At 45.1% G+C, this 24,144-nt stretch overlaps 1 pseudogene; it reads right to left on the bottom strand.

The window, feature by feature from the left end:
* LOC141988572 (olfactory receptor 5AR1-like) overlaps nt 1–23,861 on the bottom strand; it is a 30,964-nt pseudogene extending 7,103 nt beyond the window's left edge.
* Between the last annotated feature and the right edge of the window lie 283 nt (nt 23,862–24,144).

Below are 24,144 nucleotides of genomic sequence, written 5' to 3'. Positions count from 1 at the left end.
GGGATGAAGTGGACGAGGCTTTCTTTCGGCAACTCATGGAAGTTACTAGATAGCAGGCCCTGGTTCTCATGGGAGACTTCAATCACCCTGATATCTGCTGGGAGAGCAATACAGAGGTGCACAGACAATCCAAGAAGTTTTTGGAAAGGGTAGGGGACAATTTCCTGGTGCAAGTGCTGGAGGAACCAACTAGGGGCAGAGCTCTTCTTGACCTGCTGCTCACAAACCGGGAAGAATTAGTAGGGGAAGCAAAAGTGGATGGGAACCTGGGAGGCAGTGACCATGAGATGGTTGAGTTCAGGATCCTGACACAGGGAAGAAAGGAGAGCAGCAGAATACAGAGCCTGGACTTCAGAAAAGCAGACTTTGACAACCTCAGGGAACTGATGGGCAGGATCCCCTGGGAGAATAACATGAGGGGGAAAGGAGTCCAGGAGAGCTGGCTGTATTTTAAAGAATCTTTATTGAGGTTACAGGGACAAACCATCCCGACGTGTAGAAAGAATTGTAAATATGGCAGGCGACCAGCTTGGCTTAACAGTGAAATCCTTGCTGATCTTGAACACAAAAAAGAAGCTTACAAGAAGTGGAAGATTGGACAAATGACCAGGAAAGAGTATAAAAATATTGCTCGGGCATGCAGGAGTGAAATCAGGAAGGCCAAATCACACCTGTAGTTGCAGCTAGCAAGAGATGTTAAGAGTAAAAAGAAGGGTTTCTTCAGGTATGTTAGCAACAGGAAGAAAGTCAAGGAAAGTGTGGGCCCCTTACTGAATGATGGAGGCAACCTAGTGACAGAGGATGTGGAAAAAGCTAATGTACTCAATGCTTTTTTTGCCTCTGTCTTCACGAACAAGGTCAGCTCCCAGACTACTGCACTGGGAAGCACACCATGGGGAGGAGGTGACCAGCCCGCTGTGGAGAAAGAAGGGGTTCGGGACTATTTAGAAAAGCTGGGCGAGCACAAGTCCATGGGGCCGGATGTGCTGCATCCGAGAGTGGTAAAGGAGTTGGCGGATGTCATTGCAGAGCTATTGGCCATTATTTTTGAAAACTCATGGTGATCCGGGGAAGTCCCGGACGACTGGAAAAAGGCTAATGTAGTGCCCATCTTTAAAAAAGGGAAGGAGGAGAATCCTGGGAACTACAGGCCAGTCAGCCTCACCTCAGTCCCTGGAAAAATCATGGAGCAGGTCCTCAAGGAGTCAATTCTGAAGCACTTAGAGGAGAGGAAAGTGATCAGGAACAGTCAGCATGGATTCACCAAGGGCAAGTCATGCCTGATTAATCTAATTGCCTTCTATGACGAGATAACTGGCTCTGTGGATGAGGGGAAAGCAGTGGATGTGTTGTTCCTTGACTTTAGCAAAGCTTTTGACACGGTCTCCCACAGTATTCTTGCCAGCAAGTTAAAGAAGTATGGGCTGGATGAATGTACTATAAGGTGAATAGAAAGTTGGCTAGATTGTCGGGCTCAACGGGTAGTGATCAATGGCTCCATGTCTAGTTGGCAGCCGGTATCTAGTGGAGTGCCCCAAGGGTCGGTCCTGGGGCCGGTTTTGTTCAATATCTTCATAAATGATCTAGAGGATGGCGTGGATTGCACCCTCAGCAAGTTTGCAGATGACACTAAACTGGGAAGAGAGGTAGATACGCTGGAGAGTAGGGATAGGATACAGAGGGCCCTAGACAAATTAGAGGATTGGGCCAAAAGAAATCTGATGAGGTTCAACAAGGACAAGTGCAGAGTCCTGCACTTAGGATGGAAGAACCCCATGCACCGCTACAAACTAGGGACCGAATGGCTCGACAGCAGTTCTGCAGAAAAGGACCTAGGGGTTACAGTGGATGAGAAGCTGGATATGAGTCAACAGTGTGCCCTTGTCGCCAAGAAGGCCAATGGCATTTTGGGATGTATAAGTAGGGGCATTGCTAGCAGATCGAGGGACATGATTGTTCCCCTCTATTCAACATTGGTGAGGCCTCATCTGGAGTACTGTGTCCAGTTTTGGGCCCCACACTACAAGAAGGATGTGGAAAAATTGGAAAACGTCCAGCGGAGGGCAACAAAAATGATGAGGGGACTGGAACACATGAGTTATGAGGAGAGGCTGAAGGAACTGGGATTGTTTAGTGTGTGGTAGAGAAGAATGAGGGGGGATTTGATAGCTGCTTTCAACTACCTGAAAGGGGGTTCCAAAGAGGACGGATCTAGACTTTTCTCAGTGGTAGCTGATGACAGAACAAGGAGCAATGGTCTGAAGTTGCACTGGGGGAGGTTTAGGTTGGATATTAGGAAAAACTTTTTCACTAGGAGGGTGGTGAAATACTGGAATGGGTTACCTAGGGAGGTGGTGGAATCTCCTTCCTTAGACATTTTTAAGGTCAGGCTTGACAAAGCCCTGGCTGGGATGATTTACTTGGGGATTGGTCCTGCTTTGAGCAGGGGGTTGGACTAGATGACCTCCTGAGGTCCCTTCCAACCCTGATATTCTATGATTCTATGATTAAGTTCTGTAGGTAAGAGAGACAAACATCTGAGCCACATAGAGCTCTTCCTCAGGCCTGGGAAAGGTACTCTGAGCATCACCGTTAAATGCCAGGTGGAACAGACCCTTTGTCTTCAGGGACACTGAAATCAATCAGGTTCTTAAAAGAAGAACTTAATTTATAAAGAAAAAAATGGAAAAGAATCACACCTGCAAAATCAGGAGGTAAGGTAAATTTGTGGGCTAATAAAAAGATTTATAACACAGAGGATTCCCAGCTCTCTGGCCTGTCTTATACAGAAGGTTAGACCGGATGATCACAGTGGTCCCTTCTGGCCATGAAATCTATGAGTCCATGAGTTAGCAGGAAGGAAGGGGGGAGTAACAACAACAGGATGTTTTAATGCAAACTGTCTTAGAGCAGAGCTGTATGCAGTGTAGTTCTGGCCATGTTGGCCCCAGCATATTAGAGAGAAAATGTGGATGGTTTACTATTTTCCTTTGGACGAACTTCTTTTGGAGAGAGAAACAAGTTTTCAAGCCAAACAGAGCTCGTCTTCAGGTCTGGGAAAGGTACTTGAATGGTCCATTACAATACGTGCTAGCAATTTACGACAAGCAATCTGTTCCACCTGGCATTTAACAGTGACGCTCAGAGTACCTTTCCCAGGCCTCAGGAAGAGCTCTATGTGGCTCAGATGTTTGTCTCTCTTACCTACAGAACTTAATCATAGAATCATAGAATATCAGGGTTGGAAGGGACCTCAGGAGGTCATCTAGTCCAACCCCCTGCTCAAAGCAGGACCAATCCCCAAGTAAATCATCCCAGCCAGGGCTTTGTCAAGCCTGACCTTATAAACCTCTAAGGAAGGAGATTCCACCACCTCCCTAGGTAACCCATTCCAGTGCTTCACCACTCTCCTAGTGAAAAAGTTTTTCCTAATATCCAACCTAAACCTCCCCCACTGCAACTTCAGACCATTGCTCCTCGTTCTGTCATCAGCTACCACTGAGAACAGTCTAGATCCATCCTCTTTGGAACCCCCTTTCAGGTAGTTGAAAGCAGCTATCAAATCCCCCCTCATTCTTCTCTTCCACAGACTAAACAATCCCAGTTCCCTCAGCCTCTCCTCGTAAGTCATGTGCTCCAGCCTCCTAATCATTTTTGTTGCTCTCCGCTGGACATTTTCCAATTTTTCCACATCCTTCTTGTAGTGTGGGGCCCAAAACTGGACACAGTGCTCCAGATGAGGCCTCACCAATGTCGAATAGAGGGGAACGATCACGTCCCTCGATCTGCTGGCAATGCCCCTACTTATACAGCCCAAAATGTCGTTAGCCTTCTTGGCAACAAGGGCACACTGTTGACTCATATCCAGCTTCTCGTCCACTGTAACCCCTAGGTCCTTTTCTGCAGAACTGCTGTCGAGCCATTCGGTCCCTAGTCTGTAGCAGTGCATGGGATTCTTCCATCCTAAGTGCAGGACTCTGCACTTGTCCTTGTTGAACCGCATCAGATTTCTTTTGGCCCAATCCTCGAATCTCTTATTTTCAGTTACTGATAACTTTTCCAAACCTTAACCACTTAGGCCGAAATTTTCCATGCTCGGTCTGCATGGAACCTCTGCTGGCTGAATTATTATAAAAAATATAAGGAAAATGGGTCAGCTATTTCCAATAATGGGACTATGAAAAATAAGCTGATTTACAATTGTTAAAACTTCTCTTCTTCCCCCAAACCATTTATTTGAAGAGCTCTAATCCCTTTGTGCTTTGGAGCGGGGACTTTATATTTGTCAGGGGATAATCGTGGGGTGTCAGAAAGATGTCTTTTCCTGTCAACCATAAAAATTCACCCAGATTTATTTGAGTTATATGCATCTGGAAATCACCACTTGTAGCTCAATGGAACTTGTCAGAGGTTTGCTGCTAAATTTTCTGGACATTCCATCTGCACTGAGCATACTCCAGCCCCACTGACCTTCCACTGCACCGGGCATGCTTATGTACCCTATAGAGTTTCCTAAATGCCAATATGAGCTTGCTCCTTAGACCCACATGATTTCTTGTATGCCCCTTTGTCTGCATTGAGTATGTTTTCCAGCCCCACAGAGGTAGCGCTCCAAAGAGAAAACAGCAACCGCAGCAACTTCAGTTCTAGCATTCCTTAACTCCTGAGTGCTTGACTTAGCAACCTCGCTGTTCTTTTGGCTTAGGGGTTTTTAAATGTGCATATAGTGTAATGTGAACTACAAGTACAGAAGGAAGAATTATAAGGAGAAATACCTTTTTGGAAGTCCTTTTCCACTGTCTCTGGGATATGCTGATTCTCTTCTTCTTTCCGCAGATTGAAAGAACCTTACACAAAATTTAAGAGGGAAATAATTATCAATAATTAAGCACTAATTTTTCCCTACATATTCATATATTTATTAAAAATCTAGAAAAAGGGGTGAATGGTGAGGCAGCAGAATTTGCTGATGACACAAAATTATTTAGGTTAGAGAACTCCAGTGAAAATTCTGAGGAACTTCAGAAAGACGTAACTAAACTAGGTGAATGGGCAATGTGATGGCAAATGAAGTTTAATGTTAATAAATGCAAAGTAGCACACATTAAAAGGACAAATTTCCATTACTCATAAACCATACAGGTTTCTAAATCAACAGTATAAACAGAAGAAAGGAATCTAGGTATCACTAGGTACAGCTCACTGAAAACCCCAGTTCAACAAACAGCTGTGGTCCAAAAAAACTAACAAGATGTTAGGATGAATAAGGAATGGGATGGACAATAGTACATACCAAAAATATGATGTAGCTTCATCCAGAATATTGTACGCAGTACTGATCACCCCTTCTCTAAAAGGCTACTACAGAACTGGAGGGGTTTCAGAGAAGGGCAATGAAAATGATTAAAGTCTTGGAAAAAAGAGACCAAAAAGATTGGGATTTTTTTTAAATTTAGAAAGGAAATGAGTAAGAGGGGACATGATAAAAGTATAGAGTATAAAATAATGAATGGAATTGAAAAGGCAACCAAGAGCTTCTGTTCTCCTTGCCTCCTAACATAAGAACAAAGGGATGTTCAGGGAAAGGTAAAAAGAAAAGGAGTACTTGTGGCACCTTAGAGACTAACCAATTTATTTGAGCACAAGCTTTCGTGAGCTACAGCTCACTTCATCGGATGCATACTGTGGAAAATACAGAAGATGTTTTTATACACACAGACCATGAAAAAATGGGTATTTATCACAACAAAAGGTTTTCTCTCCCCCCACCCCACTCTCCTGCTGATAATAGCTTATGTAAAGTGATCACTCTCCTTACAATGTGTATGATAATCAAGGTGGGTCATTTCCAGCACAAATCCAGGATTTAACAAGAATGTCTGAGGAACAGTGGGGGGGAAAGGAATAAACAAGGGGAAATAGGTTACTTTTTATAATGAATCAACCATTCCCAGTCTCTATTCAAGCCTAAGTTAATTGTATCCAATTTGCAAATTAATTCCAATTCAGCAGTCTCTCCTTGGAGTCTGTTTTCGAAGTTTTTTTGTTGAAGGATAGTCACTTTGAGATCAGAAATCGAGTGACCAGAGAGATTGAAGGGTTCTCCGACTGGTTTATGAATGTTATAATTCTTGACATCTGATTTGTGTCCATTTATTCTTTTACGTAGAGACTGTCCAGTTTGACCAATGGACATGGCAGAGGGGCATTGCTGGCACATGATGGCATATATCACATTGGTAGATGTGCAGGTGAACGAGCCTCTGATAGTGTGGCTGATGTTATTAGGCCCTGTGATGGTGTCCCCTGAATAGATATGTAGGCACAGTTGGCAACGGGCTTTGTTGCAATGATAGGTTCCTGGGTTAGTGGTTCTGTTGTGTGGTATGTGGTTGCTGGTGAGTATTCGCTTCAGGTTGGGGGGCTGTCTGTAGGCTAGAACTGGCCTGTCTCCCAAGATTTGTGAGAGTGTTGGGTCATCCTTCAGGACAGGTTGTAGATCCTTGACAATGCGTTGGAGGGGTTTTAGTTGGGGGCTGAAGGTGACGGCTAGTGGCGTTCTGTTATTTTCTTTGTTAGGCCTGTCCTGTAGTAGGTTACTTCTGGGAACTCTTCTGGCTCTATCAATCTGTTTCTTCACTTCCACAGGTGGGTATTGTAGTTGTAAGAATGGTTGATAGAGATCTTGTAGGTGTTTGTTTCTGTCTGAGGGGTTGGAGCAAATGCGGTTGTATCGCAGAGCTTGACTGTAGACAATGGATCGTGTGGTGTGGTCAGGGTGAAAGCTGGAGGCATGTAGGTAGGAATAGCGGTCAGTAGGTTTCCGGTATAGGGTGGTGTTTATGTGACCATTGTTTATTAGCACTGTAGTGTCCAGGAAGTGGATCTCTTCTGTGGACTGGTCCAGGCTGAGGTTGATGGTGGGATGGAAATTGTTGAAATCATGGTGGAATTCTTCAAGGGCTTCTTTTCCATGGGTCCGGATGATGAAGATGTCATCAATATAGCGCAAGTAGAGTAGGGGCGTTAGGGGACGAGAGCTGAGGAAGCGTTGTTCTAAGTCAGCCATAAAAATGTTGGCATACTGTGGGGCCATGCGGGTACCCATAGCCGTGCCGCTGATTTGAAGGTATACATTGTCCCCAAATGTAAAATAGTTATGGGTAAGGACAAAGTCACAAAGTTCAGCCACCAGGTTAGCCGTGACATTATTGGGGATACTTGTGGCACCTTAGAGACTAACCAGTTTATTTGAGCATGAGCTTTCGTGAGCTACAGCTCACTTCATCGGATGCATAGCTACATAGGATACATCCGATGAAGTGAGCTGTAGCTCACGAAAGCTCATGCTCAAATAAACTGGTTAGTCTCTAAGGTGCCACAAGTACTCCTTTTCTTTTTTCTTTTTACGAATACAGACTAACACGGCTGTTACTCTGAAACCTATTATTGGGGATAGTGTTCTTGACGGCTTGTACTCCATCTTTGTGTGGAATGTTGGTGTAGAGGGCTTCTACATCCATAGTGGCCAGGATGGTGTTTTCAGGAAGATCACCGATGGATTGTAGTTTCCTCAGGAAGTCAGTGGTGTCTCGAAGGTAGCTGGGAGAGCTGGTAGAGTAGGGCCTGAGGAGGGAGTCTACATAGCCAGACAATCCTGCTGGCAGGGTGCCAATGCCTGAGATGATGGGGCGTCCAGGATTTCCAGGTTTATGGATCTTGGGTAGTAGATAGAATATCCCAGGTTGGGGTTCCAGGGGTGTGTCTGTGCGGATTTGATCTTGTGCTTTTTCAGGGAGTTTCTTGAGCAAATGCTGTAGTTTCTTTTGGTAACTCTCAGTGGGATCAGAGGGTAATGGCTTGTAGAAAGTAGTGTTGGAGAGCTGCCGAGCAGCCTCTTGTTCATATTCTGACCTATTCATGATGACAACAGCACCTCCTTTGTCAGCCTTTTTGATTATGATGTCAGAGTTGTTTCTGAGGCTGTGGATGGCATTGTGTTCTGCACGGCTGAGGTTGTGGGGCAAGTGATGCTGCTTTTCCACAATTTCAGCCCATGCACATCGGCGGAAGCACTCTATGTCGAAGTCCAGTCTGCTGTCTCAACCTTCAGGAGGAGTCCACCTAGAATCCTTCTTTTTGTAGTGTTGGTAAGGAGGTCTCTGTAAATTAGTATGTTGTTCAGAGGCGTGTTGGAAATATTCCTTGAGTCGGAGACGTCGAAAATAGGATTCTAGGTCACCACAGAACTGTATCATGTTCGTGGGGCTGGAGGGGCAGAAGGAGAGGCCCTGAGCTCCCAATGCAATGATGTGGCAGAAAGCACTACTGAAATCTTTGGAAGTATAAACAAGTGACTGGTGAGTAGGAGCAAGGAGGCCCTTTTATGTCTGTAGATGGCATTGGTGAGACTAGTACTGGAATGGTCGTGTCCAGTTCTGGTATTCACATTTTTAATAATGGGAGAAAGTGCAGAAAAGAGTCACAGCTGGAGAAAATGTCTTACAATGAGAGAATTAAAGAGCTCAATCTGTTTCTTTTATCAAAAAAAAGACTGAGAGGTGACTTGATTACAGTGTATGCATATCTTAATGAGGAGGAAATACCAAGGCCTAGAATGCACTTTAACCTAGCAGGAAAAGGCGTAACAGGAACCAATGGCTGGAAGTTCAATGCAGACAAAGTCAAGTTAGAAACAAGGCACAATTTTTTAACAGTGAGAGTGATAAACCATTGGAAAAAATTATTAAGGGAAGTCGTAGATTCTCCATCTCTTTATGTCTTCACATTTAGACTGGATGCCTTTCTGAAAGACCCTTTAGCCACACACAAATGATTGGGCTCAGTACAGGGTTAAATGAATGAGAGTCTCTGGCCTGCGTTACACCGGAGGTCAGACTAGATGATCAGATGGGCCCTTCTGGTCTTAAACTCTATGAATCTGTGCAGGAAATGGAGCTTTCTCAGAGGCCTGTCCCAGATTGTGGAACAAATGCCCACAGGAATTAAGAACCAACAAAACCCTCAACACCTTCTACTCAAAGTGAAAAGTGTACTTCTTCTACCTTGCTTTTGCTAATATAAACACAGATCTCAGGATACAGGATTATATATTTTAGCAAAAAAGAAAAAAGGAGAAATAAAAATAAAACCCCACCAATTTCTCCTTAGGGAGAGGAAGAGAAAAAGAAACACATGACACTTTCTAGTCATATGGATGAATGCTCTCCTGGAAGACACTCAAATATTATCATAGTGAAGGTGGTATACAAGCTTGAATAGAGTAGAATTAAAGGCTGCCTTTTAAAATTAACAGATGCAGATCAGTATAACTAAGAACACACTTTTCATGCTTCACAGGAGTTTAGGAGGGAGCCAGATAGTGGAATAGACAAAAAAATAACTGGGTTATAGCATAGGAAATGGAGGGTGTCTAATGCAACACCAGGGGGACTGGGAACTTATCGCTGGACAAAGAGTATATTAAATTGCAGCCGTGTGGCCACATCTCATCTGACCCTCCTGGTTTTAGCCCTATCCCCTCATATGTACCCACAGCTCTGCTGTATTGTTACACACCCCGCTGGGCTGTAGGCAGGTTTCAAGGATTCCCCTACAGCTCCACCCGCTAGCAGCCTCCCTGCCTCCCTTCTGGCTCCTAGTAACCAGGGATGGGCAGCTGTCCCTCAGCTCTCTCAGCCACACCCAGCACCCAACAACCAAGTACTCACTCCAGCTGCCTTAGTAGCCACCCTCCGACACACCCACTATGCATCCACCTTGTTGTCTCAACATCCACCCCATCGCACCCAAATCCAGGTCCCCACTCACATTGTTGTTCCAGGACCCTCTCCATGCACCCAGCACCACCCCAAGTCTGCCATCCACCGAGTTGCCCAAGGCAACCAACAATAACATTTCCAGCTGCCCCAGGGACCTTTCCCTGAAGTTGTTTTTGCCATCCACCTTGGAGAAGAATCCTTGGGCATGTGTCATGGGGTCCTGGGGCCTTCTTGCTACCTGCTTCCAGAAATGTGACGGGATAGGGCCTTCCCACTTACACTTGCTTCCAGTGCTTTGGATGAATTGGTGCCTCCCTCTCCAACCTCTGCTACCACTCAGGAAGCCAATGGTTCTCTTAGCTATCTAAAATGTCACACGTAAAGCTGCACACAACTTGGCAGCCACAGCTATGCAGTTGGACAATAAGAACTTGATTTGAACCAGAGTTTGCACTGACTGGGGAATTGAAATCTGAGAGAAATCCAGTAGCAATTCAGTGTGTTTGGGTTCCAGGTATCCCAGAGGGCTCCTTAGAGTAGAGTTCTTCACCTGACTCCTGTGGATGACTCATTGTTCCTATTTAAATCAATGTTCCAAACATTATGTATTCTGTTACCAAGAATTCAGACATGTATTGTTTCTTCAAAATGGAATGAGTGGGAAAGTAAGACGTAAGATTCAGAAATAAAATAATTACAACATTGCATATTGACTGCCAGAGAGACAGTGCAAAAAAGGCGCTATGGGTCCTTAGCCAAGGGAAAATCTTGCGCTTTCCCAAGGGGAAAAATCTATGGGTGGTACTCCTGGAGAGATAAAAACTCCCTGAGGCCCCTTCACAGAATTTACTCTGAATTCTTTCACCAGAAGATGAGGTTTGCTCCATCCTGGACAAAGCAGAGAGTCTGTCTCCTAAACTGCATTGACCACCTGAGATTTATGGATATCCTGGGGGATCCAACAGAGACCCAGAGATATCTGCATATAGTCTTTGTGCCTGTACACTGGGTACAGGATCTCCTGCCCTTACAGGTCCCAGACAATATGAAACAGTGGAGCAGTGCTGTCAGACAGTCTCACAAAGACAACTGCCCCTGGAATCTCACTTTCAAGGGAAGTCCCTGCTGTGAGGGGTAAAGGCTGAGGCTGTTTCCTCAGATTTACATAGGGGACTGAGGGGGGGAAATAAGCATTCTGCAGCCTTGCCCCGGGCTTCCCAACTCCATCTCCTGTGTGGATCCTCTGTAGGGCCCTGGATGGGAGCAGGGACAAGGCTGCTTTGGCACCTGTACCTTTTCTACACGGGAATGGGGTTGAATGCAGAGGGTCTCTTCCATGAGCAATCCACCGCTTTGCTGTCTCTGTGCAAATTTCGGCTATCAGTGATGTAATTTCATAGATTCATAGATACTAAGGTCAGAAGGGACCATTATGATCATCTAGTCTGACCTCCTGCACAACGCAGGCCACAGAATCTCACCCACCCACTCCTGCGAAAAACCTCTCACCTATGTCTGAGCTATTGAAGTGCTCAAATCGTGGTTTAAAGACTTCAAGGAGCAGAGAATCCTCCAGCAAGTGACCCATGCCCCATGCTACAGAGGAAGGCGAAAAACCTCCAGGGCCTCTTCCAATCTGCCCTGGAGGAAAATTCCTTCCCGACCCCAAATATGGCGATCAGCTAAATCCTGAGCATATGGGCAAGATTCACCAGCCAGATACTACAGAAAATTCTTTCCTGCGTAACTCAAATCCCACCCCATCTAATAGCCCATCACAGGCTATTGGGCCTATTTACCATGAATATTTAATTACCAAAACCATGTTATCCCATCATACCATCTCCTCCATAAACTTATAGAGTTTAATCTTAAAGCCAGATAGATCTTTTGCCCCCACTGCTTCCCTTGGAAGGCTATTCCAAAACTTCACTCCTCTGATGGTTAGAAACCTTCGTCTAATTTCAAGTCTAAACTTCCTGGTGGCCAGTTTATATCCATTTGTTCTTGTGTCCACATTGGTACTGAGCTTAAATAATTCCTCTCCCTCTCCGGTATTTATCCCTCTGATATATTTATAGAGAGCAATCATATCTCCCCTCAACCTTCTTTTAGTTAGGCTAAACAAGCCAAGCTCCTTGAGTCTCCTTTCATAAGACAAGTTTTCCATTCCTCGGATCATCCTAGTAGCCCTTCTCTGTACCTGTTCCAGTTTGAATTCATCCTTCTTAAACATGGGAGACCAGAACTGCACACAGTATTCCAGGTGAGGTCTCACCAGTGCCTTGTATAACGGTACTAAAACCTCCTTATCCCTACTGGAAATACCTCTCCTGATGCATCCCAAGACCGCATTAGCTTTTTTCACGGCCACATCACATTGGCGGCTCATAGTCATCCTATGATCAACCAATACTCCAAGGTCCTTTTCCTCCTCCGTTACTTCTAATTGATGTGTCCCTAGCTTATAACTAAAATTCTTGTTATTAATCCCTAAATGCATGACCTTACACTTCTCACTATTAAATTTCATCCTATTCCTATTACTCCAGTTTACAGGGTCATCCAGATCCTCCTGTAGGGTATCCCTGTCCTTCTCTAAATTAGCAATACCTCCCAGCTTTGTATCATCCGCAAACTTTATTAGCACACTCCCACTTTTTGTGCCCAGGTCAGTAATAAAAAGATTAAATAAGATTGGTCCCCAAACTGATCCTTGAGGAACTCCACTGGTAACCTCCCTCCAGCCTGACAGTTCACCTTTCAGTAGGACCCGTTGTAGTCTCCCCTTCAACCAATTCCTTATCCACCTTTCAATTTTCCTATTGATGCCCATCTTATCCAATTTAACTAAAAATTCCCCATGTCGCACGGTATCAAACGCCTTACTAAAATCTAGGTAAATTAGATCCACTGCCTTTCCTTTGTCTAAAAAATCTGTTACTTTCTCAAAGAAGGAGATCAGGTTGGTTTGGCATGATCTACCTTTTGTAAAACCATGTTGTATTTTGTCCCATTTACCACTGACTTCAATGTCCTTAACTACCTTCTCCTTCAAAATTTTTTCCAAGACCTTGCATACTACAGATGTCAAACTAACAGGCCTATAATTACTCGGATCACTTTTTTTCCCTTTCTTAAAAATAGGAACTATGTTAGCAATTCTCCAATCATACGGTACAACCCCTGAGTTTACAGATTCATTAAAAATTCTTGCTAATGGGCTTGCAATTGCTTGTGCCAATTCTTTTAATATTCTTGGATGAAGATTATCTGGGCCCCCCGATTTAGTCCCATTAAGCTGTTTGAGTTTCGCTTCTACCTCAAATATGGTAATGCCTACCTCCATATCCTCATTCCCATTTGTCATGCTACCATTATCCCTAAGATCCTCTTTAGTCTTATTAAAGACTGAGGCAAAGTATTTGTTTAGATATTGGGCCATGCCTAGATTATCCTTGACCTCCACTCCATCCTCAGTTTTTAGCGGTCCCACTTCTTCTTTCTTTGTTTTCTTCCTATTTATATGACTATAGAACCTTTTACTATTGGTTTTAATTCCCTTTGTAAGGTCCAACTCTACTTGACTTTTAGCCTGTCTCACTTTATCCCTCCATGTTCTGACCTCAATAAGGTAGCTTTCCTTGCTGATCCCTCCCTTCTTCCACTCCCTATATGCTTTCTGCTTTTTCTTAATTACCTCTCTAAGATGCTTGCTCATCCAGCTTGGTCTACAACTCCTGCCTATGAATTTTTTCCCCTTTCTTGGGATGCAGGCTTCCGATAGCTTCTGCAGCTTTGATTTAAAATAATCCCAGGCCTCCTCTACCTTTAGATCCATAAATTCTTCAGTCCAATCCACTTCCCTAACTAATTTTCTTAATTTTTGAAAGTCAGCCCTTTTAAAATCAAAAACCCTAGCTGCAGATTTATTTTTATTAATCCTTCCGTTCAGTTTGAACTGAATTAGCTCATGATCACTTGAGCCAAGATTATCCCCTACAACCATTTCTTCTATGAGGTCCTCATTACTCACCAAGACCAAATCTAAAACGGCATCCCCTCTAGTCGGTTCAGCAACTACTTGCTGAAGGAATCCACCAGCTATCGCATCTAGGAAAATCTGAGCAATCTGAAAATCTGAAATCTGAAAATTATTACTAACACTCGTCCTCCAGTCTATATCTGGGAAGTTAAAGTCTCCCATGATCACACAGTTTCCATTAGTATTTACTTGATTAAAAACATTAAAAAGGGCTCTATCCATATCCAAATTAGATCCCGGCGGTCTACAGCACACCCCAAGCACTATCCCAGGGGAGGCTCTAATAGTTTTCTTCCCCAATTTAATTTTTGCCCAGACGGACTCAGTCATATCCATTTCATCGCTTCTTATTTCTTTACATTCTATCTCATCATCGATATACAGTGCTACTCCACCACCTTTACCTTTATTTCGGTCTTTCCTAAACAGCACATACCCTTCAATACCTGTAGCCCAGTCATGACTACTATTCCACCAGGTTTCTGTTATACCTACAATATCTGGTTTCACTTCCTGCACCAGTAACTCTAGTTCCTCCATTTTGTTACCTAGGCTCCTCGCATTAGTGTACAAACATCTTAATTTTTGCTGTTTGGCCTCACTCACATTCTGTACCCTATTAGGCACGGTTATTTTACTACCAGTATAACCTATTAGACTTGTATCTACACTGCCCTTCCTCCTACCTACGGCTGTATCCACTCTTTCTTCATTTTCTTTCCACTCAATGCTAAATTCTGGCGTGGAGATTACCTGGACATCTCCCAACCATCTCCCCCAAATTCCTAGTTTAAAGCTCTCTTAATCAGTTGTGCCAGCCTCCATCCTAGAAGTCTATTTCCTTCCCTACTCAGATGAAGTCCATCCCGAGAAAACTGTCCTCTGTCCATGAATGCCTCCCAATGGCCATACATCCGAAAGCCCTCCTTATAGCACCACTGCCTGAGCCATCTGTTGATAGTCATAATCTTGTCACACCTTTGTTGCCCTTCTCTAGGAACAGGCAGAATCCCACTAAAGATCACCTGAGCCTCAATTTCCTTAAGCGTCCTCCCCAGCCTAGCATAGTCTCCCTTAATACTTTCCAGCGAGAATCTAGCCGTATCATTTGTTCCCACATGAAGGATAATTAGGGGATTCTTTCCCGCACCCTTTAGAATCCTTTTCAACCTCAGGTCTACATCCCGTATCTTAGCACCTGGAAGACAGCACACCCTCCTATTTTCTGGATCAGCTCTGGTTACAGGCCTATCTATTCTTCTCAGTAAAGAGTCCCCAATCACATAGACCTGCCTTTTCCTAGTGACGGTGCTATTCTCCAGTCTATCCCCTGTTCCCTCTGGCTGCAAGTTCTTTCCATTCCCATTCTCCCTTGTAATCCTTTTTAACCCATCCTGTATCCTCCTGGGGCTCATATTTGGTGTAATCTCCATTAACTCTTCCCCCTTTTCCTATAGGACTAGCCGCTCTTCTCTTCTTCCTTGCCCTTCCACCTTCAGTCACTACCTGCTGAGCCCCTTCTTCATTTTCCAACTCTGAAAACCTATTCCTAAGCTCTCTTTCTCCTTCACTAGCCCGTCTTTTCCTCTGCCTAGTTCTTTTAGTCACATGCTTCCACTGACCACTTTCCTCACCCAACAGTCTCCCCTCAGAATTCTTCAGTCCTCCTTCTATCTGCAAGTCTGAGCTTTTCCCTTCAGCTGCCTCATGTCTTTGCTCCATAATCTGCTCAAACCTCTTCCTAAACTCTACCAGACTTTCCACCTGCATCTCCAATCCTCGGATCTTTTCCTCCATCAGCTCTATCAGATGGCATTTGATGCAGACAAAACTCTTACCAGGTAGCCCCTCGAGGATCATATACATACTGCTGCTTCCACATCCAGTCATCTTCATTGTGTCTTCCACTACATGGGTCACTCCCTCTGCTGCCTCTGTATCTGTCATAGCCTTCCCACCTAAATCCTGTTAATCTGGGAAACACAAACCACCCCAAAACACCACCCCCCACAGCAAAACCAAACCCCACACAAGTATCACAATACGAACTCCCCTTTCAAACTCCCACTGAAACGCCCCTGTTTACAGCTCTGTTTGCTGGCTCCTGTGCCGCTGCAGCTGCTTCCCCTGTGACTGTCCTCCTGCTGTCAGCCTCATTCACGGGTGGGGGAGGGCCCCCACTCATGTGATAGGGCCCATATTCAGGTGGATGAGTCCAAAATCAGGGGCACAGCGTGCTTATGTATGGGGACAGGGCTGCTATCGGGGGACAGCCTCCCTCCCTTTCAGGGAGGAAAAGGTCTCATATAAAGGTCTCATATAACAGAGCGTTTTGCCTTCTGTCCCACAAGGCCAGTCACAGTTTTTTCTCTGTTGCATTTCTGATCAGATGTCTTTTAGGATTTCTGATCATTTGAGGGGATATTTTCCTGCACTCCCTCATATTTAGGACACTGGAGTAGAAAGAGTCTCCTGTCTCAGTCTCTCTCCTCTGTCGTGCTGGAAGCACACTCATTCCTCTCTGGACTTGGATTGCTTTATGCCTCCTAATTCTCACCTCTAGTTGTGGTCACTGATTCTGTAACCGGAGACAATCTGCCCTCGTCCTGCCCAGGTCACTGTAGTGAAGCTGCTAGGGTGACCGGTCTCTGCAGGGTTCTGCAGCAGTCCCGCTCGTTGCTAGTTCTGATTTCTTTTCCCAGTGACTGATGTGTTGGAGTTTTAGTTGCTGGTCTAGCATTCTGAGCACATCTTGGTTTGGATCACTCGTTTCTGGCTGTGGATTTAATAGAATTGGCTCAGCTCTGCTCCGCAGCTGCTGGTGCTGAAGTCCCCATGCACTGACCTGCAGGCGGAGGGTTTCTATCAGGGTTTTACAGTAGTCAATATAATCCGTTCTTAGCTTTGGGGCCCAGATCTCACTCCCATGTAGCAGAATGGGTTGGATGTTGCTCTCAGACAGTTTTAGCAACAGTTTCACTGGGGAGCGGTATCTATTTAATTATTTATGTATGGCGTAGATACCCTGCAGCACTCTTCCTTGCAGTGTTTTGATAGATGATCTGAAACTTCCTGATGTGTTTATTATCAGGCCCTGTACATATAATACAGGGTATGTTCAATCTCCATCTCTCTCTAATACGATTTCTAAACTAATAGACTTGAAGGCCAGAAGGGACCATCATGATCATCTAGTCTGACCTCCAGCACTTTGCAAGGCACAGAACCTCACCCACCTCTCTGTTTTGTTTGTTTTCAGGCTTTACCTGGAAAATCATGATTTTTATTTTTACTGTGTTGACCTGGAACACAGCAGTCTGTTTCATATGTATTCACCCAGACCTCGATCCAGTCAGGTCACTCCCATTCCACACAGCCCATCCCCAGGTCACTTATGCTATTTAAAGTCCCAGCTTGCTCAGAGATTCACTTTTAAATGTGCCTTACATTGCTCACTCAATATTCAAATAGTGATGATTCTCATTAGGGGACGTGATGGCTTTTCTTCTGCAAACTTTTAGTGATATGAACGCTATGCTGTACTGCACAGAATGCACACAGCCTTCCTCTAGTTAACTTTCACTCCTAACTTTGTCTAATGGACTAGAGCAGGGGCAGCAGATAGGACTCTTAAGGAATAGAGTCTAGTGGTTAGAGCAGTCCTGGGTTCTATTTTTAGCTCTGGGAGGGAAAACCTAGTAATTAGAGCAGGACTAGGAGTCAAGGCTCCTGGTTCTGTCCCTGACTGGGAAAGGAGTAAGTCTAGTGGTTAAAACACCATGGCTGGGAGTTAGGCCTGCTGGGTCCTACTCCAAGCTTTGAAAGGGAAGTGGAACCTAGTGATTTAGAACAGTGGTGGAGAATGGGAGTCAGGACTCCTGGGTTCTATTTCTGACTCTGGGAGGGGACTGGGGTCTAATGGTTAGCAAATGGGTAACTAGGAATCCAGATTCGTGGGTCCTATTCCTGGCTCTGCCACTGACTTGTTTGACTGTGGGCACCACCTGAACTATTATCTCACTTTTATTTCATTCTCCCCAAGACTATTTCTGGGAATCAGAGTTGCTGGCTGAGATCAGTGAAAGATCCTGGCACCCATTAAGTGTGAAGCCTTTTGGGAGATTGTCATGCAATAACATGATTCCAGCAGTTGGGGCTTTAAGAAATACATTAAAATCACGGGACTGTTTACATTAAGGAAATTTGCAAAGGTTTTGCTACACTACTGGAAATTCCCCTTCCCCTCCACAATATAAATATTCTGAACTGGTGCAATTTACTTTGATAAATTACCTAGCCACATCAGCATAAACTCCACTACTTCAAATTATCTAGTTACATTGGCGTAGCTATGCTAGTGCAAATTTCCTAGTGTAGACAGGCTTGAAGAGAAGCTGTTATAACTGTTATAAACGAGGAAAGGGCCTGTCCCTGTCCTGACTACTTCACTCTCTCTCATTGGTATTTACTGAGAGCAGTGGGTGTGGAGGCTGCTTTACAGATCTGTGTCAACGCTCGGATACCATGGTAATGAGTGCAGTATAGTAACACAGGGAGAGAGAAGCAGAGGGCCCTGTTCCAAGGAGTCCTGCTCTAAATCAATCCCACAACTCAGTGGAGATGGCGGCAAACTGTGGGGATCTAGGTGAATGTTGGGGGCAGAGGGAGGGGGAATCCAGAGGCCCAGAGGAGAAGGAGTGAAGGGTGCTGCTCCTGGGAAGGGTTATTTTCCCTTTCAATGACAGCTCCTCCCAGAGATTAGCACTTCAGGCCACTTCCTCAGGGAGGAGATTTTAGAAGTTTGAAGACAAGGAGTGGGGGACTGTTCGTCTCAATATGGTGGTTGCCCTCAAAGTAGGGGAAGGTCTTTGTGGTGCACCGTCGGCTGTAACTGGTGGAGTATCGGTGGAATTTAACGGTGCTGTGCCCAGGGCTGGCACCCTGTTCTTGGGCTGCTGGGGATCAGTTCAGTCTCCAATGCTGGTCAAAGCGGAGGTCTGAGGGCTGCACACAAGCTACTATGACCACTCCAGCTGTCAGGAACAGCCAACATGAGGAACTCCCTGACCACGCTCACTTCCTTCCATCACCCTCCTGCTCAGGGCACGGAACAGAGATAGAACGTGGACCTAGTTTCAGTGGGGCCGCGCTTGCCAGCAATGCCCTCTTACGTGTGCAGTGCAGCCACATTGTGCCGGCAGAGCAAGTGGACAGTGGTCACAATGCAACCATGACGTACACAGCCCCACATAGGTTTCTGTCTGTGAGGGGGCATGAGATCAGCAGGTAGGAAGGGGGCCAATGAGTCCCACAGGGATTGATGTCTCATCCAATCTTATTTAATACTTGCATTAATGGTGTAGAGGAGAATGGCATAAACACAGACCCCCACCTTTCTCTGCACACGTTGAGACCAGGTCCTCTGAGGTGGCTGGCAGGACACTCAGTCACTTACATTCCAACTAGCCCTGCTCTCTTTGCCCGAGGGGACTGGGTTGTCTTTACAGTTACAGAGTTGCTGGATTTCTGGACAGACTCCATCATTATCAGATGAGAGCTGCACTCTACACACAAGTTACTATACGCAGATAAACAATGAAGCAATCTCATATCCTAGCAATTATCAGGCTCACCCAGATCCCCACTTTTCACTCTGCCTCCCCACACTGCACTCTTACTGGCCTTCCACTTTCAGTTCCTTTGTTTTCTGGCCATTTCTGGGAAATGGAGTATCTGGCTCTTTTTGATAAATGCTCCCTTCTTATTCAGAGTTGGGATGCTCTGTGTCATCCCCTCAGGTGCTGGATAACGTGCTCAGATCTCCTGTTCTGCCTCCTCTAACACCCCCAAGTAAACATGAGGAAGGACCATTTTCTCATTGCATTACCCTCCCCTTCTCTTTACTCGAAAATATGTATGTGTGCGCATGTGTCATCAGTGTGTACATGTGTCCATAGGACTGATTCTCCTTCCTTTCTCACCCCTAAGACCTCCTTCTACCACAGCCAGAACTGGGAGATTGGCCTATTACCTCCTCCCAGGAGACAAGCTATCCATTTTCATTTAGCCCATTGAGAAGCTGTAGCGCCTTCCTGCTTTGGAGTGACGGCTGCTGAAGCAGATTCCAGTCACACAGCAGGAGTAGATCTCTACTGCAGTTCAGTGGGTTCCTGGCTGCCCCTGTGGGCTCACTATGTGGCCTGAGGTTGTATCAGGCAGCCAGCAATATCTGATCTATCCATGCTCCTCTGTGAACAGCCCAGATGGTTTCCCATTTCTGGGATATTCATGCATCTTTGGTGCCCTCTAGCACACCAGTGTCCACATTCTCCCTCATGGAACCAAACATTTGGTCCTGAGGATCGATAAGGAGCAGCAGCTCCAATCCCAGCTCACTTCTTTCATGATTGCCAGGTAGCAAGTCTTGGAACAACTAGTTCCCTGAGTGCCTACTTTGTGGCCTCCCTTTCACCAGGTAGATCTTTAACTGTTGGTCAGTTGGTTTAGCTCTTACTTATTACAACCAATGTAGTTATACTTTAGGATTCGTTCGGTAGCTGAGTCCCACCCTCAGCTGGGATTCCTGCCCCTGCTTCATCCAGGCTTCCCCAGCTATGCTCCAGGTCCAACCAGTCTGTGTCCCGTCCAAATGAGGATCCTCCTCCAAACACTCTGGCCAGCCCACCCCAACCACGCTTCCTCCAGCACAGGGATGAAGTGTATCTTTATTCAGTTTCTGGATTTCAGATGTTTAAATTTGTGTTATATTCATTCAACCAGATCCCAGATCACATGGATGGCCAGGGAGAGGGGCTCTGACACAGCAAGAGGAGCAGGATGCCCCAGATTCCAGAACACATAGCAGGCAGGAAGAAGGGCTCAGATCCCTGCAGAGGGGTAGGGCGTCCCTGGATACAAGAACACGTGTGGAAGGGGACAAGTCAGGGCTAACAGGCCCCTCCCACCTTAAATCCCCAACTTCCTCTGATACCTCTCACATTCTCTGAACCCCCCCTTCTCACCTCCCTTTCCCCCAATGCTTATCCCATTCCCCCTGACCCATCTTCCTTCTCTTCCATTTCCATGTATCCCCCTCCTAACCATATCCCCATCCCTCACTGCAGGCACAAACCCTGTCCCCCTATTCCCACCTACTCTTGCACCCCTAATCACCCCTCACCTCCCTGGGAGCATTAGTTTGTGTAGTTTATTTTCTGTTCAAAAATAGTTTCAGCTTGTTTTGTTGATTCTGCTGTACTCGGATTACATTTCCCTACAGTAAAAATCCCCTTTTATTTCAGATTTCTTCATTGGGTTGGATTTGAACTCACAGAGACTGGGGCAGGTTGAAGCTTAGAATTAATGACTGTGATATTCCCTAACAGGTACTGAGGTGCTGTAAGGCAGAGGTAGTTTTCTAGATAGTTAACCTAGCTTGTCATTTAGCGCAAGAGGCTTCTGACGAGCTAGGCTAGAGTGGCAAAATCTTTTTCAAATAATTTTTTAATTTGATTTTCCCCCAAGGGCTGGTGGTTGCCATCCCCTCTCTTGGGGTAACTGTCGAGTGTTGAATTTCTTGATGCAACGACCTGAGCCCTGGTTTGAGCTCTATCTGTGAGCAGAAAAAGGTTGCCAAAAGCTCTCACGTTTAAGAAATTCTTTTCGGAGGAGCGACTATACCTCAGGAAGCCCTTGGTCAAATGTCTCCAAATCTGGATTACTAACAGAACCCCACATCCCTATGAAGCAAGGCAATCTGAGTAACCCTGTAAATTTTAGGGCACTTAGAAAAGTGAGCTTTCAATGGAAACATTGTCCTAACCTTAACTATAGCAGGGCTCTCACTCTGCTATAAAACCTTGAGAAATCACCATCTCTGAAGACTCAGGGCCATCTGAATTCCTGGGTGTATTCCTTACATAAAAAGACTATGAAAAGAAAACAAGATCCTTGAGACTGTCCTGATTTTCCTGTTTTCCCAGACAGATTTCATCCTGGCTTTTCTTCAGGAGGAGGATGGTGCCTTCACACCCAGGGTCACACACAACAGGCATATAGATGGAACACCCATGAAAAGCAGAGACAGGGCAAATAAGAATAGTTCTCAGTAAACTGCGGGGGAGCTGGCCAGGTGAAATGGGAGATGATGTTACATACTCTCGGGTAAAGGTGATACTTGGACAAGTTATATTCTCAGATGATTTTATTCTAAGAACCGCAAATTTGCACCATTACCTCTATCTCAGACATGCGTTTCTGAGCAATGGAAATATTAAAATCAGCTTCTTACTGAAGTGCATGTATCTGAGGAACTCCTTCACCAAATACTCCCATTCTTGAACCTCTAACTCTGTCCCTGGCACAAATGAGAATCTTCAAGCCAATCAGTGTGTGCCTGTGGATTTAAGAGCACTTTGAAAGATCAGCTTTTACACCGGAAGCTTTGTTTTCTGGCAAAAAATCCAAAAGCAGAGCTTCCAGGTGAAGCAGGCAGAGAACTTAATGAGCCCAACACATGTTCTCAGAAAGTTTCTGCGGAAAGTGCTCCAGAGTCTCAGTTTACAGGTGTGGCTCCAGAGCAATGGCACAGCAGATCACCTTGATCCACATGTGAGCTCAGGTGACAGACACTTTGGCTTGCAACAGAGCCCCAGGTGTGTGCCAAAACATATTAGAAGAACGGGAAAATGCTGATATATGATGGTTGTGCCTCAGGATCCCATTGTTGAAAAGACCCTAATTTTGGACTAACCCTACCGCAAGACCTGAGGAGACGCAGCAAATTTCAAGGCAATCTAAGTACGCACATGGATTATAGAGCACATAAGAAATGTCAGCTCTTAAACGGTAAACTAGTTTCAACCTTAAGTACAGTGGAGCTACCATGCCACTATAAGCCCCTTTGATTAGCTGCCCGAAGGTACTGATTTATTTATGTCAAGTTAAAAATGTGACAATTGGAAATTCAACATTAAATTCATGAAACAAAATCAATCAGTGGTATCTCCCTCCGCAGACGCCAACAAAACTCAATCACCAATAAAACTCCCAAAGATATTACAAGGCCCATACCCAACCCAGCCCTCGCTACAACCGTCTATCTGCAAAAGCTCTAGGAAATAGTTATGTCTCGGCCACCCTGCCCTGGATCCCACATATTGCTGCAAAATGCCAGGCAGGGGCCCTTACTCAGATGAACTCTATATACAGCACTAGGGATGCATACATCTGCGCAGGCCCTGGAATCCTCACCCCATTCTCCTTCCATAGCGGAAGAGCACCACCTCCCTCTCCAGGAAACCCTTATGTCCAAGAGGTGGAGGCAGCATTTGAATCTACTAAGTAGGAATCGAGTTGGGAACAAATCCCCCTGTTCAGTGTTGCAGCAATTACATTCTTAACGTGGAAAAATGATTTTTTAAAATCGGACACACTGACACCACTTACCCTGTCCTGAGTATTGTATGTGCTGTTGGAAATCAGGAAACAGGCTTTGTAAACTCTCCAGAAATTGCTTACAGGTCACTTCCCCCTTCCGCTGGATCACATCCAACAATATTCTTCTTTTGTCCTCTGCATCCTTTCCTTCGTTGATTCGATGGTAGTCCTGCTGTGTGATCACCAACTGGCCACCTTACCAGCATTGTTTTGAAGTAATTTGACCAGGTTATTTTGTTCCCTGCATATCATCTCCAAGGCCTTTTCATCAGTGGCCGCTGTTACCGAGTCCCATGGTCTGGAACAATAATTCACTATTAAATATATATATTATTTTTTCCCTAAGGATCAAGAAATAAACATTTGAAGCCGCTAAAGCTAGACTACATTTAATGTCTGGGGAACTGATTCTTTCAGTAAGATATAATCAAGAAGTCAAACAGTTGTAGAGAGACAATGGCCAGTTGCAGCTGTTTTCTCTCCTAGCTAGATTGATGTGCTCCACTCACCAGAATGAGTTAAATTGTGACCATTTCAGGTCACAGCAGCTCATGCAAGGTTCCCTTTAAGGGGCTGTGCATGAATTTCAGAAATGTAACATTTTTTTCCTTTCAAAGTAACTTTCTAGGGGGGAGTTGAAAGGGCAGTTACAGGAAAAGGGAAGCTGAGCTCAGCAGAGATTTCCACATACTCCTGGATTCGCTCACAAGAGTAAAAATATTGTGCTCACTGAAATGAGCTGAAACCTATCACGAACCATTTGTTGGCTGGGCTGCCTGACATACAATGTGTATGATAATCAAGGTGGGCCATTTCCAGCACAAATGGGGGGAGAAAACCTGGATTTGTGCTGGAAATGGCCCACCTTGATTATCATAC

The sequence above is a fragment of the Natator depressus genome, chromosome 6 (genome assembly GCF_965152275.1).
Source record: "Natator depressus isolate rNatDep1 chromosome 6, rNatDep2.hap1, whole genome shotgun sequence".
NCBI lineage: Eukaryota > Metazoa > Chordata > Testudines > Cheloniidae > Natator > Natator depressus.
Note: the sequence above shows the minus strand (reverse complement) of the source record. Positions and strands in the feature narration are given on the sequence as shown.